Raw genomic sequence first — 7,264 nt, forward strand, 5'->3', positions numbered from 1 at the left:
GGTACTGTAAGTACAAACGGGTAAAAAAGCAAGCCTGCGGCCACCCTGTGGCTCACAGGAAAAATCTAAAGGTGCATTTAATAGCAGATATCGTGGGGGGGAGGGGTTGTGGCAGGTAAAACATTATTTTAAAAAAGAGAACACTATCCTAAACTGCTAAAGGCTGTGTCAAACCACAAAACCAACTTAAAATGCATGCAGATCAGGAAAGATCAGCAGCATGTAGTGTTGTGGTTGGAGGCCTGTTAGGGTCTGTCAGGGTGACTGTGACCACAATCCAAAGGTGTTTATTAACAACAAACCCAAATTGCAGAAATGCCAGATTAACACAGGCCTGGGTTACTGACACACTCTGCTGAATAACATCCTACAGAGCCTGCAGCTCTAATGCCAGCATGACCTTACACTGAGCCAAATGATGTGTGTAAACACTGACAATCTGTAAGACAGGACCAACATAGAGGATGTAGTAAAAAAGTGCTCTGGGTATGCATATATTACTATTGATAACATTACTGACAACACAACAGAGAAAGCAACAAGGACATTTGCAATCGTCGGATGCATTGACTCACTGTGATCAGATGAGAATATTTTGCCGTATGTTGGATTGCTCCGCACCCTCAACATTATGACTTGTAAAGAAATCAACAGAATGAAAAAGAGAGCAAGTCAGAGTCAAAAGCCATCTAGCAGCCAAGCACTCACCATCAGCAGGGCTATGGAGCATAGAGAATGGGCTTCTCGATGCAGTATAACGGCTCATAGAGCTGAAAATGGTGTTTCCGCTCCATTCAGTCCCAGGGCCAGATTCCAAGCTGCTCTGCAGTGATGGAACTGAAGCCATTAGCAATCGATTAGAGAACCAGCAGGCAGGCAGTGGCATCCTGTGTGTCTGAAAGAGGGAAGGACTAAAGTTAAAGTCTTTATATAAAAATAATGGCGAGCACTTTAAGCAAAGAGTGGTGTTCCTATAGAGTTGGGGAACTATGACGTCAGAATCTGGAACATAAACACACAACATAAATTACACGCATCCATGTTTATAATAAGATGAGAACATTTTCCGCACGTTTGTTGATGAGCTTCTTAAACAAGAACTTGTGGAATGTTTTCATTCACCACTTCACAGAGGCTGAGTGAAAGGGGAGTTTTATAATGACGGGACAATTATTTATGATATTTTATTCAACAGGAAGAACCAAGTATAGGTCTCTTCAGGAAAGTAATGGGAGTTACCAGATCAGGGTGTTTTTACACCATGATACCTGATTGGTTGATGTAATAGTGACGTTAGGTTTAGGGGTGGGGTTGGGTAAGGGGGATCATTTAGATTGCATGATTTAGAAACACCCAGCAGTTTGAAAACACCCACATGGTGATAAACGCCCACTTTTGCTCTGCAGAGACCCAAGTCTCAGAAGAACAGCTCGTTCTGTACATCATATGTCATTACGCTATTTCTATGTCACTGCGCATGTGCAGTACTTTCCAGTTTCGCTTTCCAATCCGAACCAAGTGTTTAAATGTTCTCTCTCACTTGGATTACAAAAGGTATAAGCCACCCCTTACAATACGACCAAAAGTTTCCTCCGGCCTGGCCAATTCAATCAGATGGACGTGTTTACATGTGACTTTTTTTATTCTGATTGTGCTTCTAGTCCGGATTAGTAGGGTCCATGTAATGAACATTCAATTCATGGGCAACAGCTCTGGTGGACATGCCAACTGCATGCTCCCTCAAAACTTGCGAAATCTGTGTCATTGTGCTGTGTGATAAAACATATTTTATCACACACATAAACGCATATTTTGGAGTGGCCTTTTATTGTGGCCAGCCTAAGACACGTGCAATAATCATGCTGTCTAATCAGCATCTTGATATGTCACACCTGTCAGGTGGATGGATTATCTCGGAAAAGGAGAAGTGCTCACTAACACAAATTTAGACAGAATTGTGAACAATATTTGAGAGAAATAGGCCCTTTGTGTACATAGAAATAGTCTTAGATCTTTTGAGTTCAGCTCATGAGAAATGGGGGAAAAAACAGAAGTGTTTTTCAGTATTTAAGCATATAGATTAGCTTCAAAGCTCATAATACCAGATTATGTACCTGCTCTTGTGTGGCCTGATGATGAAAACACAAGGCATCTACATGCCTTACATAATCTTAAACCCCTTGCCAGTCCTCTGTAAAATGAATGCTAACTAACCTTTGACCTTTCGGAAACTGATTTTGAATTCAAATCAAGTGACATGCTGTCAATTCATCAAACCCAGAAAAAAGGAGAAAGGTTATGAAATTATAGAAAAGGTTATGGTATGGGGTGGTGGTTCCAAAGAGTTTCCATATATAGAACTTTTTCCATACATATCTCATTCATAAATACATCTCTCATTTGTGGACTTTAGTCAATTAAATACATTATTTAGGGCACTAAGCCTCGCCTCATCTCCTGCTCTAGCACACACGTAAACACGGGCAGATGGTAGTAGAACAGCAAGCCCCCACTGGCGGTGTTGATCTTTATCTGTGCAGGCCTCATAACTGCCATTTTCAATTACACTGCAAACAACTAATCGATATTCATGGATTTCCAGGTCAGCAAAGAGGCACACAGACTGCTTGGGCGTGTGTGTACATGTGTAGCGGGGGAGACAGCACAGACTGGCAGGGGAGAGAAATAGGGCAGACATGTCAAGGTCGGGATTCTGTTAATGAGGGACTGCCGTCTGCATAATTGAATGGGCTGCGCAGTATCGACTGCTCAAGCAGAAGCGTTTAAAGCGGTCCAGGGCGATCGTTAAAGAAAATCCTTCCAGCACTTTATGTTCCATGGCAGTAATTTATGCACGGGCATCCAGGCGGGCGCCCCACGGTTCACCGCACTGAACGCAAACGGCAATGAGTGGATTACCCTATCCAAACGCCAGCCATGCGTGGCAGGCATTTCTGCAATCGTGGCTGCTATTCTCAAAGGGCCACACTCGTTTATGTGTGCAATTTAAAAACACAGGCAGGTCACACGCGTGCTCGCATACTCTGCATGATTTAAAGTAGCCGCTCAATATTCAAATACACACACACGCTCACCCAACTGCATGGAACAGAGGAGGGTGGAGCATAGTGAAATATTCAATATGTATTGCGTGTATCCATCAGCAAATAATGTTCCTTGGGGACAAGTTAACTCCCAGTTGACAATAGCTGCAATAGACTGACAGTTGTGAATTATGCAAAAGGCACTTTGATGACTGTTTTTGGTGCAGACAGAAGGGCAATGCCTGTGTGTGTGTGTCTATATGCAATAGAACCAATGGTGAGCCAGAAGATGGAGCCTTACAATGTTAAATGCAATATATGTAGATACATTACACTGGATAGTTACATTCATAGGCATAAATTAGACTTCTTTTAATGACACTGACAAACCATTGTTCTTATAATCAAAAGTTTAAATTATTAATATTATTACAACAACACAACAATACATTCCTGTGGCTCAGTGGTAGAGCATTGCATTAGCAGTACAAAAGTTTGTGGGTTCAATTCCCAGGGAACACACACACACTGGTTAAAAAAATTAATAATAATATTTAAAAATTTGTTCCCAAATGAAAATTTAAGTCGCTTCAGATAAAGGCGCCTGCTAAATGCATAAATATAAAATATATATACATTATTTTCCGGGTTACTATTAATAAATTATAAAGTAAGGCTGATAATTGATAAAATAGTAAATGTTAAACATATATTCAAGTATATTTGTAAAGCGCTTTTCACAATGCAAATCATTGCAAGTGTAACAGAGGCCAGCATGTAGGTGATGTGCAGGTAAACCTCACTCCCCGGATCTCAAGAGACACGCTAGCGACAGACACTAGTGGCTGCAGTCATTTAGCCTCCTTGTTAGTGCGTCCTACTAACCTGGACCCCCGAGTTCGAGGCCCACTCAGAGTGAGGATGAGGTGTGGCAGTGAGGAGCCGGGAGAGAGGGGTTACACTGGTGCTGTGACCCGGATGGGAGTGATGTTTGGGGGGGATGAGTGTAACGGAAACCAGCGGGTAGTTGCTGGTAAACCTCACTCCCCGAATCACAAGAGACGGTAGCTTGTGGCTGCAGTCATTTCGACTCCTTGTTAGTTTGTCCACCTCCATGCCAGAGACCTGGTTTCGAAGCCCATTTGGAGCGAGGACGAGGTGTGGTGGTGAGGACCTGGGAGAGATGGGTTACACAAAGCAGCTTTACAGAAAATTTAAGTTTCTACATTATATTTAGTAATAGCTTATCAGTCTTAAATTGATGTCCATATGGCAGAAATGTACGGTAAAAAAATCAAGTAGTTAATGTCATGTAATCAAACAGATGGTGAACAGCAATGATTATATGTTGCGATCAAACTTAAAGCAAAATTTTATCGTTTTGTATGTTGTCTGAGGGTTGGCATCATCTGAGGTCTTTTGAATAGTTAGCATCATCTCTTCTCAGGTGTTTGGTCATCTCAGGTCTTTGTAAGGGCTGGATTCAGACAGAAACTTGTGTAATTCCTAGTTACCATGGGATGCCAAACCCGTGGCAGAAACAGAGAAGGAAATAGAGAAAAAATTGTGCAGCTGCTGTTCCAACTAAGCAAAAAAAAATGATGTGTTGACCCCAAGTAAAAGAATGTTAATGTGCATTTGATCAGATGTACAATTCAAGTAACTAAAACAGTGTCCTCTTCATCTTCCTAACCAGATAAATTAGAGACTAAGCAGCTATCAGCTTGCACTTGATTAATACCAACTACCTGAGCAACCAAAAAAAAAAACCTAAAAGCATCAGATGTTATATTTTTGGTTAATCCTTGTTAGGTTACAGCACAATCCCTGTTTTAGCAAGCAAAGGATTTACCTACTGTATTTATAATGTTAGATCACCATCCCCCAGCTTTACCCAGAGTGCACTCTGACAGACATGTTGAACTTCCCCTTGAGCCTCTACAACCCACCCCCTACAAAGGCTACCCTAACAGGGCATGGGGGGGGGGGGGCTACCCGCTAATCCTACTATGTAATTACTGCTCCCCAATGAGGCTCAACCAATTCTCTGAGAATCAGATTAGATGTCCTAAATCGTTCTCATTCCTTTTTACTTCATCAAACATTTCCTTATCTAACAGAGGAGGAGCTAAACATTGCACAGACACCGCAGCACTAAACCCCCAGCCACCCCACCCCAACAGCACAGGCTGTTTATTTATCACCACTCCCTTGTGATCCACAAACAAGCTGGCAGGGGAGAGCGGAGGCATGCTGGGAGGACAGTCTCCGGGATCAGGGGCCGGGCCATTGAGTCTGAGCTGGCCCGGGAAATAACAGGCTGCAGTTTCCTCAATCACCTCAAGATCACGCGGCGAAACACCCGCTTGTGTTGCTGTAGAACAACCCCCATGTGTGGCCGACTGATTATTAATGTGTTAATTATACATTAAAGCCGTAAAATGATGCCTTTACAAAACGAGGAGGGCCCTGTGCCTGTGGACATGAATTGGAAGGAGCGGTTAGGGCTTTTCTGAGGATACAGAGACACGAGGGAGAACAAATGAGATCTGTGATCCTGAACCCACCCCACACCACCCTCCCCCTTCCCCAATCAGCCTGAGCCGGGGCTCTCAGCCCGACAGCCAAGCCTTTGTTGCAGACTGAATGGAGGTTAAATATCCCTTGAAATCAGAACTCTTTGGCTTTCTCGATGTATAGTCAGAGTCCCTGAACCTTTCACATGCAAATGTTAGTGCTTTTTATTTCCTTTGTAGCCCTAGTTGGGCAGTGGTGTCATGCTGAAGGGCGATGAATAAAGCTGGTGAATTTGAGGCATTTCTCTGCTTATTTTCGGCCCCCTCTTCCTTGTCTCCCTCTTTTAATCGCCATCTCTTCCAGCCAGGCCGCAACCCTCCCCTCTCCTGCAGGGGTTTAAATAAGCACAGATGGTCTCTCCTGACCTGCTATTCATCACTGTGTCAAAAGCTCTGTCAGAGTAATGCTCCCTCAACAACGGCCCTGAAGGATTTTGTTTGTTTCCATTGACGAGCCCTGTTAATTTCAAAGCTGTCTCATTAGGGCTTAAACCACCAATTAATTTATTTTGTTCTTGTCAAATGGCTAATTCTAAACATGAACTGAACTGACAAAAAAAAGGTTGCTCCGTGCCAGACAACACTGCTGCTGCTGCTGCCACTGCCGGCAATGAGGCGTGAAGCAGGTAGAGCGAGAGAGCAAATCGAAAAATGTGAGAGAAGAGGGAGAAGGGGAGGGGGTTTGAATTTACACCAAAGACCCTTGTTAATTTATAGCCACCCCAATACTAGGCAACTCATTAGCCACTTGAAGACTTCTCTCAGGCAAAGGATCAAGTGGTCCTTTGGGGGAAAAGGTTGCAAACACCTGAATATTTAAAACAAAGATTAAAACAAAAATGGAAACACAGAAAGATGAGAAAAACAGTATCCAGGGTAGCCTTGATTCCATTTGAGGTATGCTCAGGAAAAAGGAAAAAAAAAACATTTTGTGCCTCCAATCCATTATGGCAGTCCAAGCTGTCATTACACCTGGGATTCTAGGGGTGCCTCATAATATCCAGAGATTGGTAGTTTGTTAGACAGGACTATACAATTTGCTGCAGCCTTGAAGGATCCTTGAGCCTCTCTTGACGACTTACCGCAGGGAATTGTCGAAGCGTTGGCTTTTGTCTGCCGGAGACACAGGGGCAATTATCCGGCCTCCTGTAACGTTTGCCCAGCTTTAATCTCCCGACTGAGAGCAGAAAAGCAGAATGTCTAAGGTTTCAGAGTGCCTCTGGGTTCTATTAGCACACAACCAGGTTTTCTCCCTCCCTCCCTCTTGCTTGCATTTATTTATTTTGCTGCTTTTTGTTCAGGGGAAGGCGGGTGAAGAGAAGGCCAGAGTCTGACAGACAGCCTTCCCTTGGGCTTTGAGAGGAAAACATGATTATGTCATAAAATATTTTCAAAAACAGATCCATTTAAAAGATTGCTCCTCTGCCTTTTCAGTCTAGCATGGCTTTGCTTTTGTCTGGTTCAGCAGGAGAGGCAGGGGATGACAGATGCACCAATGACTCAAACAGGGCACCTGGAGTGGTTTTTACCACAGCCAAAATACATCATCATAGTAGCAGATGCGTTTTCCACCCAACGAGAACTGCAGTCAAATCAAGCTCAGTCAAAGTAACCCTAAAATAAAATGGGAAATCAACAGTGGCA

At 43.2% G+C, this 7,264-nt stretch overlaps 1 long non-coding RNA gene across 1 annotated transcript; it reads right to left on the reverse strand.

Moving 5' to 3' along the window:
* Positions 1–748: 748 nt before the first annotated feature.
* On the reverse strand, positions 749–7,264 carry LOC113076050 (uncharacterized). The gene is made up of 3 exons (XR_003281094.1): positions 6,703–7,264; positions 3,930–4,218; positions 749–895 (listed from the first exon to the last, which is right to left on the reverse strand). It is a non-coding gene; the product is annotated as an uncharacterized LOC113076050 (long non-coding RNA).

Source organism: Carassius auratus, unplaced genomic scaffold (genome assembly GCF_003368295.1).
Source record: "Carassius auratus strain Wakin unplaced genomic scaffold, ASM336829v1 scaf_tig00018446, whole genome shotgun sequence".
Classification (NCBI taxonomy): domain Eukaryota; kingdom Metazoa; phylum Chordata; class Actinopteri; order Cypriniformes; family Cyprinidae; genus Carassius; species Carassius auratus.